General features: G+C 45.8%; 28 non-coding genes across 28 annotated transcripts; all 28 read right to left on the bottom strand.

The window, feature by feature from the left end:
• Positions 1-214: 214 nt before the first annotated feature.
• On the bottom strand, positions 215-333 carry LOC126685498 (5S ribosomal RNA). Its single transcript, XR_007643600.1, has one exon. It is a non-coding gene; the product is annotated as a 5S ribosomal RNA (ribosomal RNA).
• A 220-nt stretch (positions 334-553) lies between these two features.
• Positions 554-672, bottom strand: LOC126684360 (5S ribosomal RNA). Its single transcript, XR_007642541.1, has one exon. It is a non-coding gene; the product is annotated as a 5S ribosomal RNA (ribosomal RNA).
• Positions 673-890: 218 nt separating this feature from the next.
• On the bottom strand, positions 891-1,009 carry LOC126685497 (5S ribosomal RNA). The gene has a single exon (XR_007643599.1). It is a non-coding gene; the product is annotated as a 5S ribosomal RNA (ribosomal RNA).
• A 225-nt stretch (positions 1,010-1,234) lies between these two features.
• LOC126684540 (5S ribosomal RNA) lies at positions 1,235-1,353 on the bottom strand. Its single transcript, XR_007642714.1, has one exon. It is a non-coding gene; the product is annotated as a 5S ribosomal RNA (ribosomal RNA).
• Positions 1,354-1,573: 220 nt separating this feature from the next.
• Positions 1,574-1,692, bottom strand: LOC126685496 (5S ribosomal RNA). The gene has a single exon (XR_007643598.1). It is a non-coding gene; the product is annotated as a 5S ribosomal RNA (ribosomal RNA).
• Positions 1,693-1,924: 232 nt separating this feature from the next.
• On the bottom strand, positions 1,925-2,043 carry LOC126685495 (5S ribosomal RNA). Its single transcript, XR_007643597.1, has one exon. It is a non-coding gene; the product is annotated as a 5S ribosomal RNA (ribosomal RNA).
• Positions 2,044-2,275: 232 nt separating this feature from the next.
• LOC126685494 (5S ribosomal RNA) lies at positions 2,276-2,394 on the bottom strand. Its single transcript, XR_007643596.1, has one exon. It is a non-coding gene; the product is annotated as a 5S ribosomal RNA (ribosomal RNA).
• Positions 2,395-2,614: 220 nt separating this feature from the next.
• On the bottom strand, positions 2,615-2,733 carry LOC126685492 (5S ribosomal RNA). The gene has a single exon (XR_007643594.1). It is a non-coding gene; the product is annotated as a 5S ribosomal RNA (ribosomal RNA).
• Positions 2,734-2,951: 218 nt separating this feature from the next.
• Positions 2,952-3,070, bottom strand: LOC126684739 (5S ribosomal RNA). The gene has a single exon (XR_007642910.1). It is a non-coding gene; the product is annotated as a 5S ribosomal RNA (ribosomal RNA).
• A 218-nt stretch (positions 3,071-3,288) lies between these two features.
• On the bottom strand, positions 3,289-3,407 carry LOC126684738 (5S ribosomal RNA). The gene has a single exon (XR_007642909.1). It is a non-coding gene; the product is annotated as a 5S ribosomal RNA (ribosomal RNA).
• Positions 3,408-3,627: 220 nt separating this feature from the next.
• LOC126684357 (5S ribosomal RNA) lies at positions 3,628-3,746 on the bottom strand. Its single transcript, XR_007642539.1, has one exon. It is a non-coding gene; the product is annotated as a 5S ribosomal RNA (ribosomal RNA).
• Positions 3,747-3,964: 218 nt separating this feature from the next.
• On the bottom strand, positions 3,965-4,083 carry LOC126684286 (5S ribosomal RNA). Its single transcript, XR_007642472.1, has one exon. It is a non-coding gene; the product is annotated as a 5S ribosomal RNA (ribosomal RNA).
• A 218-nt stretch (positions 4,084-4,301) lies between these two features.
• On the bottom strand, positions 4,302-4,420 carry LOC126684737 (5S ribosomal RNA). Its single transcript, XR_007642908.1, has one exon. It is a non-coding gene; the product is annotated as a 5S ribosomal RNA (ribosomal RNA).
• A 218-nt stretch (positions 4,421-4,638) lies between these two features.
• On the bottom strand, positions 4,639-4,757 carry LOC126684736 (5S ribosomal RNA). Its single transcript, XR_007642907.1, has one exon. It is a non-coding gene; the product is annotated as a 5S ribosomal RNA (ribosomal RNA).
• Positions 4,758-4,977: 220 nt separating this feature from the next.
• On the bottom strand, positions 4,978-5,096 carry LOC126684356 (5S ribosomal RNA). The gene has a single exon (XR_007642538.1). It is a non-coding gene; the product is annotated as a 5S ribosomal RNA (ribosomal RNA).
• Positions 5,097-5,314: 218 nt separating this feature from the next.
• LOC126684285 (5S ribosomal RNA) lies at positions 5,315-5,433 on the bottom strand. Its single transcript, XR_007642471.1, has one exon. It is a non-coding gene; the product is annotated as a 5S ribosomal RNA (ribosomal RNA).
• A 218-nt stretch (positions 5,434-5,651) lies between these two features.
• LOC126685491 (5S ribosomal RNA) lies at positions 5,652-5,770 on the bottom strand. The gene has a single exon (XR_007643593.1). It is a non-coding gene; the product is annotated as a 5S ribosomal RNA (ribosomal RNA).
• Positions 5,771-5,995: 225 nt separating this feature from the next.
• LOC126684558 (5S ribosomal RNA) lies at positions 5,996-6,114 on the bottom strand. The gene has a single exon (XR_007642731.1). It is a non-coding gene; the product is annotated as a 5S ribosomal RNA (ribosomal RNA).
• Positions 6,115-6,332: 218 nt separating this feature from the next.
• LOC126685490 (5S ribosomal RNA) lies at positions 6,333-6,451 on the bottom strand. The gene has a single exon (XR_007643592.1). It is a non-coding gene; the product is annotated as a 5S ribosomal RNA (ribosomal RNA).
• A 218-nt stretch (positions 6,452-6,669) lies between these two features.
• LOC126685489 (5S ribosomal RNA) lies at positions 6,670-6,788 on the bottom strand. Its single transcript, XR_007643591.1, has one exon. It is a non-coding gene; the product is annotated as a 5S ribosomal RNA (ribosomal RNA).
• Positions 6,789-7,008: 220 nt separating this feature from the next.
• Positions 7,009-7,127, bottom strand: LOC126684355 (5S ribosomal RNA). The gene has a single exon (XR_007642537.1). It is a non-coding gene; the product is annotated as a 5S ribosomal RNA (ribosomal RNA).
• Positions 7,128-7,345: 218 nt separating this feature from the next.
• Positions 7,346-7,464, bottom strand: LOC126685488 (5S ribosomal RNA). Its single transcript, XR_007643590.1, has one exon. It is a non-coding gene; the product is annotated as a 5S ribosomal RNA (ribosomal RNA).
• A 225-nt stretch (positions 7,465-7,689) lies between these two features.
• Positions 7,690-7,808, bottom strand: LOC126685487 (5S ribosomal RNA). The gene has a single exon (XR_007643589.1). It is a non-coding gene; the product is annotated as a 5S ribosomal RNA (ribosomal RNA).
• A 220-nt stretch (positions 7,809-8,028) lies between these two features.
• LOC126684354 (5S ribosomal RNA) lies at positions 8,029-8,147 on the bottom strand. Its single transcript, XR_007642536.1, has one exon. It is a non-coding gene; the product is annotated as a 5S ribosomal RNA (ribosomal RNA).
• A 218-nt stretch (positions 8,148-8,365) lies between these two features.
• Positions 8,366-8,484, bottom strand: LOC126684371 (5S ribosomal RNA). The gene has a single exon (XR_007642552.1). It is a non-coding gene; the product is annotated as a 5S ribosomal RNA (ribosomal RNA).
• Positions 8,485-8,702: 218 nt separating this feature from the next.
• LOC126684284 (5S ribosomal RNA) lies at positions 8,703-8,821 on the bottom strand. Its single transcript, XR_007642470.1, has one exon. It is a non-coding gene; the product is annotated as a 5S ribosomal RNA (ribosomal RNA).
• Positions 8,822-9,039: 218 nt separating this feature from the next.
• LOC126685486 (5S ribosomal RNA) lies at positions 9,040-9,158 on the bottom strand. Its single transcript, XR_007643588.1, has one exon. It is a non-coding gene; the product is annotated as a 5S ribosomal RNA (ribosomal RNA).
• Positions 9,159-9,376: 218 nt separating this feature from the next.
• LOC126684735 (5S ribosomal RNA) lies at positions 9,377-9,495 on the bottom strand. The gene has a single exon (XR_007642906.1). It is a non-coding gene; the product is annotated as a 5S ribosomal RNA (ribosomal RNA).
• Positions 9,496-9,668: the final 173 nt, after the last annotated feature.

The raw sequence follows: 9,668 nt of genomic DNA, 5'->3' as shown, positions 1-9,668 counted from the left end.
CACCTTGCACGATCATCGTATATATCTGCTGCCTTGCAACTCATTCAACCAAAATAAAAAATATCTTTAAAAGTACGTTTTGGTCCCTGAACTTTTTCATATTTCCCGTTTAGTCCCTGCATTGCAATTCACCGGTGCTCGTTACTCGTTCTGTTTACGCGATAGGCGATAATAATTAAAAAAATGCAGGCGCGGACCGCAAAAATGCAAAAAAGGGGTGCAACACGAGGACTTCCCAGGAGGTCACCCATCCTAGTACTGCTCTCGCCCAAGCACGTTTAACTTCGGAGTTCTGATGGGATCCGGTGCATTAGTGCTGGTATGATCGCACCCGTCACACCTTGCACGATCATCGTATATATCTGCTGCCTTGCAACTCATTCAACCAAAATAAAAAATATCTTTAAAAGTACGTTTTGGTCCCTGAACTTTTTCATATTTCCCGTTTAGTCCCTGCATTGCAATTCACCGGTGCTCGTTGCTCGTTACTCGTTTACGCGATAGGCGATAATAATTAAAAAAATGCAGGCGCGGACCGCAAAAATGCCAAAAAGGGGTGCAACACGAGGACTTCCCAGGAGGTCACCCATCCTAGTACTGCTCTCGCCCAAGCACGTTTAACTTCGGAGTTCTGATGGGATCCGGTGCATTAGTGCAGGTATGATCGCACCCGTCACACCTTGCACGATCATCGTATATATCTGCTGCCTTGCAACTCATTCAACCAAAATAAAAAATATCTTTAAAAGTACGTTTTGGTCCCTGAACTTTTTCATATTTCCCGTTTAGTCCCTGCATTGCAATTCACCGGTGCTCGTTACTCGTTCTGTTTACGCGATAGGCGATAATAATTAAAAAAATGCAGGCGCGGACCGCAAAAATGCAAAAAAGGGGTGCAACACGAGGACTTCCCAGGAGGTCACCCATCCTAGTACTGCTCTCGCCCAAGCACGTTTAACTTCGGAGTTCTGATGGGATCCGGTGCATTAGTGCTGGTATGATCGCACCCGTCACACCTTGCACGATCATCGTATATATCTGCTGCCTTGCAACTCATTCAACCAAAATAAAAACTATCTTTAAAAGTACGTTTTGGTCCCTGAACTTTTTCATATTTCCCGTTTAGTCCCTGCATTGCAATTCACCGGTGCTCGTTACTCGTTACTCGTTCTGTTTACGCGATAGGCGATAATAATTAAAAAAATGCAGGCGCGGACCGCAAAAATGCCAAAAAGGGGTGCAACACGAGGACTTCCCAGGAGGTCACCCATCCTAGTACTGCTCTCGCCCAAGCACGTTTGACTTCGGAGTTCTGATGGGATCCGGTGCATTAGTGCTGGTATGATCGCACCCGTCACACCTTGCACGATCATCGTATATATCTGCTGCCTTGCAACTCATTCAACCAAAATAAAAACTATCTTTAAAAGTACGTTTTGGTCCCTGAACTTTTTCATATTTCCCGTTTAGTCCCTGCATTGCAATTCACCGGTGCTCGTTGCTCGTTACTCGTTTGCGCGATAGGCGATAATAATAAAAAAAATGCAGGCGCGGACCGCAAAAATGCCAAAAAGGGGTGCAACACGAGGACTTCCCAGGAGGTCACCCATCCTAGTACTGCTCTCGCCCAAGCACGTTTAACTTCGGAGTTCTGATGGGATCCGGTGCATTAGTGCTGGTATGATCGCACCCGTCACACCTTGCACGATCATCGTATATATCTGCTGCCTTGCAACTCATTCAACCAAAATAAAAAATATCTTTAAAAGTACGTTTTGGTCCCTGAACTTTTTCATTTTTCCCGTTTAGTCCCTGCATTGCAATTCACCGGTGCTCGTTGCTCGTTACTCGTTACTCGTTCTGTTTACGCGATAGGCGATAATAATTAAAAAAATGCAGGCGCGGACCGCAAAAATTCAAAAAAGGGGTGCAACACGAGGACTTCCCAGGAGGTCACCCATCCTAGTACTGCTCTCGCCCAAGCACGTTTAACTTCGGAGTTCTGATGGGATCCGGTGCATTAGTGCTGGTATGATCGCACCCGTCACACCTTGCACGATCATCGTATATATCTGCTGCCTTGCAACTCATTCAACCAAAATAAAAAATATCTTTAAAAGTACGTTTTGGTCCCTGAACTTTTTCATATTTCCCGTTTAGTCCCTGCATTGCAATTCACCGGTGCTCGTTGCTCGTTACTCGTTACTCGTTCTGTTTACGCGATAGGCGATAATAATTAAAAAAATGCAGGCGCGGACCGCAAAAATGCCAAAAAGGGGTGCAACACGAGGACTTCCCAGGAGGTCACCCATCCTAGTACTGCTCTCGCCCAAGCACGTTTAACTTCGGAGTTCTGATGGGATCCGGTGCATTAGTGCTGGTATGATCGCACCCGTCACACCTTGCACGATCATCGTATATATCTGCTGCCTTGCAACTCATTCAACCAAAATAAAAACTATCTTTAAAAGTACGTTTTGGTCCCTGAACTTTTTCATATTTCCCGTTTAGTCCCTGCATTGCAATTCACCGGTGCTCGTTGCTCGTTACTCGTTTGCGCGATAGGCGATAATAATAAAAAAAATGCAGGCGCGGACCGCAAAAATGCCAAAAAGGGGTGCAACACGAGGACTTCCCAGGAGGTCACCCATCCTAGTACTGCTCTCGCCCAAGCACGTTTAACTTCGGAGTTCTGATGGGATCCGGTGCATTAGTGCTGGTATGATCGCACCCGTCACACCTTGCACGATCATCGTATATATCTGCTGCCTTGCAACTCATTCAACCAAAATAAAAACTATCTTTAAAAGTACGTTTTGGTCCCTGAACTTTTTCATATTTCCCGTTTAGTCCCTGCATTGCAATTCACCGGTGCTCGTTACTCGTTCTGTTTACGCGATAGGCGATAATAATTAAAAAAATGCAGGCGCGGACCGCAAAAATGCAAAAAAGGGGTGCAACACGAGGACTTCCCAGGAGGTCACCCATCCTAGTACTGCTCTCGCCCAAGCACGTTTATCTTCGGAGTTCTGATGGGATCCGGTGCATTAGTGCTGGTATGATCGCACCCGTCACACCTTGCACGATCATCGTATATATCTGCTGCCTTGCAACTCATTCAACCAAAATAAAAACTATCTTTAAAAGTACGTTTTGGTCCCTGAACTTTTTCATATTTCCCGTTTAGTCCCTGCATTGCAATTCACCGGTGCTCGTTACTCGTTCTGTTTACGCGATAGGCGATAATAATTAAAAAAATGCAGGCGCGGACCGCAAAAATGCAAAAAAGGGGTGCAACACGAGGACTTCCCAGGAGGTCACCCATCCTAGTACTGCTCTCGCCCAAGCACGTTTATCTTCGGAGTTCTGATGGGATCCGGTGCATTAGTGCTGGTATGATCGCACCCGTCACACCTTGCACGATCATCGTATATATCTGCTGCCTTGCAACTCATTCAACCAAAATAAAAACTATCTTTAAAAGTACGTTTTGGTCCCTGAACTTTTTCATATTTCCCGTTTAGTCCCTGCATTGCAATTCACCGGTGCTCGTTGCTCGTTACTCGTTTACGCGATAGGCGATAATAATTAAAAAAATGCAGGCGCGGACCGCAAAAATGCCAAAAAGGGGTGCAACACGAGGACTTCCCAGGAGGTCACCCATCCTAGTACTGCTCTCGCCCAAGCACGTTTAACTTCGGAGTTCTGATGGGATCCGGTGCATTAGTGCAGGTATGATCGCACCCGTCACACCTTGCACGATCATCGTATATATCTGCTGCCTTGCAACTCATTCAACCAAAATAAAAAATATCTTTAAAAGTACGTTTTGGTCCCTGAACTTTTTCATATTTCCCGTTTAGTCCCTGCATTGCAATTCACCGGTGCTCGTTACTCGTTCTGTTTACGCGATAGGCGATAATAATTAAAAAAATGCAGGAGCGGACCGCAAAAATGCCAAAAAGGGGTGCAACACGAGGACTTCCCAGGAGGTCACCCATCCTAGTACTGCTCTCGCCCAAGCACGTTTAACTTCGGAGTTCTGATGGGATCCGGTGCATTAGTGCCGGTATGATCGCACCCGTCACACCTTGCACGATCATCGTATATATCTGCTGCCTTGCAACTCATTCAACCAAAATAAAAACTATCTTTAAAAGTACGTTTTGGTCCCTGAACTTTTTCATATTTCCCGTTTAGTCCCTGCATTGCAATTCACCGGTGCTCGTTGCTCGTTCTGTTTACGCGATAGGCGATAATAATTAAAAAAATGCAGGCGCGGACCGCAAAAATGCAAAAAAGGGGTGCAACACGAGGACTTCCCAGGAGGTCACCCATCCTAGTACTGCTCTCGCCCAAGCACGTTTATCTTCGGAGTTCTGATGGGATCCGGTGCATTAGTGCTGGTATGATCGCACCCGTCACACCTTGCACGATCATCGTATATATCTGCTGCCTTGCAACTCATTCAACCAAAATAAAAACTATCTTTAAAAGTACGTTTTGGTCCCTGAACTTTTTCATATTTCCCGTTTAGTCCCTGCATTGCAATTCACCGGTGCTCGTTGCTCGTTCTGTTTACGCGATAGGCGATAATAATTAAAAAAATGCAGGCGCGGACCGCAAAAATGCAAAAAAGGGGTGCAACACGAGGACTTCCCAGGAGGTCACCCATCCTAGTACTGCTCTCGCCCAAGCACGTTTATCTTCGGAGTTCTGATGGGATCCGGTGCATTAGTGCTGGTATGATCGCACCCGTCACACCTTGCACGATCATCGTATATATCTGCTGCCTTGCAACTCATTCAACCAAAATAAAAACTATCTTTAAAAGTACGTTTTGGTCCCTGAACTTTTTCATATTTCCCGTTTAGTCCCTGCATTGCAATTCACCGGTGCTCGTTGCTCGTTACTCGTTTACGCGATAGGCGATAATAATTAAAAAAATGCAGGCGCGGACCGCAAAAATGCCAAAAAGGGGTGCAACACGAGGACTTCCCAGGAGGTCACCCATCCTAGTACTGCTCTCGCCCAAGCACGTTTAACTTCGGAGTTCTGATGGGATCCGGTGCATTAGTGCAGGTATGATCGCACCCGTCACACCTTGCACGATCATCGTATATATCTGCTGCCTTGCAACTCATTCAACCAAAATAAAAAATATCTTTAAAAGTACGTTTTGGTCCCTGAACTTTTTCATATTTCCCGTTTAGTCCCTGCATTGCAATTCACCGGTGCTCGTTACTCGTTCTGTTTACGCGATAGGCGATAATAATTAAAAAAATGCAGGCGCGGACCGCAAAAATGCCAAAAAGGGGTGCAACACGAGGACTTCCCAGGAGGTCACCCATCCTAGTACTGCTCTCGCCCAAGCACGTTTAACTTCGGAGTTCTGATGGGATCCGGTGCATTAGTGCCGGTATGATCGCACCCGTCACACCTTGCACGATTATCGTATATATCTGCTGCCTTGCAACTCATTCAACCAAAATAAAAACTATCTTTAAAAGTACGTTTTGGTCCCTGAACTTTTTCATATTTCCCGTTTAGTCCCTGCATTGCAATTCACCGGTGCTCGTTGCTCGTTCTGTTTACGCGATAGGCGATAATAATTAAAAAAATGCAGGCGCGGACCGCAAAAATGCAAAAAAGGGGTGCAACACGAGGACTTCCCAGGAGGTCACCCATCCTAGTACTGCTCTCGCCCAAGCACGTTTAACTTCGGAGTTCTGATGGGATCCGGTGCATTAGTGCTGGTATGATCGCACCCGTCACACCTTGCACGATCATCGTATATATCTGCTGCCTTGCAACTCATTCAACCAAAATAAAAAATATCTTTAAAAGTACGTTTTGGTCCCTGAACTTTTTCATATTTCCCGTTTAGTCCCTGCATTGCAATTCACCGGTGCTCGTTACTCGTTACTCGTTCTGTTTACGCGATAGGCGATAATAATTAAAAAAATGCAGGCGCGGACCGCAAAAATGCAAAAAAGGGGTGCAACACGAGGACTTCCCAGGAGGTCACCCATCCTAGTACTGCTCTCGCCCAAGCACGTTTTACTTCGGAGTTCTGATGGGATCCGGTGCATTAGTGCTGGTATGATCGCACCCGTCACACCTTGCACGATCATCGTATATATCTGCTGCCTTGCAACTCATTCAACCAAAATAAAAACTATCTTTAAAAGTACGTTTTGGTCCCTGAACTTTTTCATATTTCCCGTTTAGTCCCTGCATTGCAATTCACCGGTGCTCGTTGCTCGTTCTGTTTACGCGATAGGCGATAATAATTAAAAAAATGCAGGCGCGGACCGCAAAAATGCAAAAAAGGGGTGCAACACGAGGACTTCCCAGGAGGTCACCCATCCTAGTACTGCTCTCGCCCAAGCACGTTTAACTTCGGAGTTCTGATGGGATCCGGTGCATTAGTGCTGGTATGATCGCACCCGTCACACCTTGCACGATCATCGTATATATCTGCTGCCTTGCAACTCATTCAACCAAAATAAAAACTATCTTTAAAAGTACGTTTTGGTCCCTGAACTTTTTCATATTTCCCGTTTAGTCCCTGCATTGCAATTCACCGGTGCTCGTTGCTCGTTCTGTTTACGCGATAGGCGATAATAATTAAAAAAATGCAGGCGCGGACCGCAAAAATGCAAAAAAGGGGTGCAACACGAGGACTTCCCAGGAGGTCACCCATCCTAGTACTGCTCTCGCCCAAGCACGTTTAACTTCGGAGTTCTGATGGGATCCGGTGCATTAGTGCTGGTATGATCGCACCCGTCACACCTTGCACGATCATCGTATATATCTGCTGCCTTGCAACTCATTCAACCAAAATAAAAAATATCTTTAAAAGTACGTTTTGGTCCCTGAACTTTTTCATATTTCCCGTTTAGTCCCTGCATTGCAATTCACCGGTGCTCGTTGCTCGTTACTCGTTTACGCGATAGGCGATAATAATTAAAAAAATGCAGGCGCGGACCGCAAAAATGCCAAAAAGGGGTGCAACACGAGGACTTCCCAGGAGGTCACCCATCCTAGTACTGCTCTCGCCCAAGCACGTTTAACTTCGGAGTTCTGATGGGATCCGGTGCATTAGTGCAGGTATGATCGCACCCGTCACACCTTGCACGATCATCGTATATATCTGCTGCCTTGCAACTCATTCAACCAAAATAAAAAATATCTTTAAAAGTACGTTTTGGTCCCTGAACTTTTTCATATTTCCCGTTTAGTCCCTGCATTGCAATTCACCGGTGCTCGTTACTCGTTCTGTTTACGCGATAGGCGATAATAATTAAAAAAATGCAGGCGCGGACCGCAAAAATGCAAAAAAGGGGTGCAACACGAGGACTTCCCAGGAGGTCACCCATCCTAGTACTGCTCTCGCCCAAGCACGTTTAACTTCGGAGTTCTGATGGGATCCGGTGCATTAGTGCTGGTATGATCGCACCCGTCACACCTTGCACGATCATCGTATATATCTGCTGCCTTGCAACTCATTCAACCAAAATAAAAAATATCTTTAAAAGTACGTTTTGGTCCCTGAACTTTTTCATATTTCCCGTTTAGTCCCTGCATTGCAATTCACCGGTGCTCGTTACTCGTTACTCGTTCTGTTTACGCGATAGGCGATAATAATTAAAAAAATGCAGGCGCGGACCGCAAAAATGCAAAAAAGGGGTGCAACACGAGGACTTCCCAGGAGGTCACCCATCCTAGTACTGCTCTCGCCCAAGCACGTTTAACTTCGGAGTTCTGATGGGATCCGGTGCATTAGTGCTGGTATGATCGCACCCGTCACACCTTGCACGATCATCGTATATATCTGCTGCCTTGCAACTCATTCAACCAAAATAAAAACTATCTTTAAAAGTACGTTTTGGTCCCTGAACTTTTTCATATTTCCCGTTTAGTCCCTGCATTGCAATTCACCGATGCTCGTTGCTCGTTACTCGTTTACGCGATAGGCGATAATAATTAAAAAAATGCAGGCGCGGACCGCAAAAATGCCAAAAAGGGGTGCAACACGAGGACTTCCCAGGAGGTCACCCATCCTAGTACTGCTCTCGCCCAAGCACGTTTAACTTCGGAGTTCTGATGGGATCCGGTGCATTAGTGCAGGTATGATCGCACCCGTCACACCTTGCACGATCATCGTATATATCTGCTGCCTTGCAACTCATTCAACCAAAATAAAAAATATCTTTAAAAGTACGTTTTGGTCCCTGAACTTTTTCATATTTCCCGTTTAGTCCCTGCATTGCAATTCACCGGTGCTCGTTACTCGTTCTGTTTACGCGATAGGCGATAATAATTAAAAAAATGCAGGCGCGGACCGCAAAAATGCCAAAAAGGGGTGCAACACGAGGACTTCCCAGGAGGTCACCCATCCTAGTACTGCTCTCGCCCAAGCACGTTTAGCTTCGGAGTTCTGATGGGATCCGGTGCATTAGTGCCGGTATGATCGCACCCGTCACACCTTGCACGATCATCGTATATATCTGCTGCCTTGCAACTCATTCAACCAAAATAAAAACTATCTTTAAAAGTACGTTTTGGTCCCTGAACTTTTTCATATTTCCCGTTTAGTCCCTGCATTGCAATTCACCGGTGCTCGTTGCTCGTTCTGTTTACGCGATAGGCGATAATAATTAAAAAAATGCAGGCGCGGACCGCAAAAATGCAAAAAAGGGGTGCAACACGAGGACTTCCCAGGAGGTCACCCATCCTAGTACTGCTCTCGCCCAAGCACGTTTAACTTCGGAGTTCTGATGGGATCCGGTGCATTAGTGCCGGTATGATCGCACCCGTCACACCTTGCACGATTATCGTATATATCTGCTGCCTTGCAACTCATTCAACCAAAATAAAAACTATCTTTAAAAGTACGTTTTGGTCCCTGAACTTTTTCATATTTCCCGTTTAGTCCCTGCATTGCAATTCACCGGTGCTCGTTGCTCGTTCTGTTTACGCGATAGGCGATAATAATTAAAAAAATGCAGGCGCGGACCGCAAAAATGCAAAAAAGGGGTGCAACACGAGGACTTCCCAGGAGGTCACCCATCCTAGTACTGCTCTCGCCCAAGCACGTTTAACTTCGGAGTTCTGATGGGATCCGGTGCATTAGTGCTGGTATGATCGCACCCGTCACACCTTGCACGATCATCGTATATATCTGCTGCCTTGCAACTCATTCAACCAAAATAAAAACTATCTTTAAAAGTACGTTTTGGTCCCTGAACTTTTTCATATTTCCCGTTTAGTCCCTGCATTGCAATTCACCGGTGCTCGTTACTCGTTCTGTTTACGCGATAGGCGATAATAATTAAAAAAATGCAGGCGCGGACCGCAAAAATGCAAAAAAGGGGTGCAACACGAGGACTTCCCAGGAGGTCACCCATCCTAGTACTGCTCTCGCCCAAGCACGTTTATCTTCGGAGTTCTGATGGGATCCGGTGCATTAGTGCTGGTATGATCGCACCCGTCACACCTTGCACGATCATCGTATATATCTGCTGCCTTGCAACTCATTCAACCAAAATAAAAAATATCTTTAAAAGTACGTTTTGGTCCCTGAACTTTTTCATATTTCCCGTTTAGTCCCTGCATTGCAATTCACCGGTGCTCGTTTCTCGTTACTCGTTCTGTTTACGCGA

Source organism: Mercurialis annua, linkage group LG5 (genome assembly GCF_937616625.2).
Source record: "Mercurialis annua linkage group LG5, ddMerAnnu1.2, whole genome shotgun sequence".
NCBI lineage: Eukaryota > Viridiplantae > Streptophyta > Magnoliopsida > Malpighiales > Euphorbiaceae > Mercurialis > Mercurialis annua.
The sequence above is the reverse complement of the archived record's forward strand: the minus strand, read 5'-3'. Positions and strand labels throughout refer to the sequence as shown.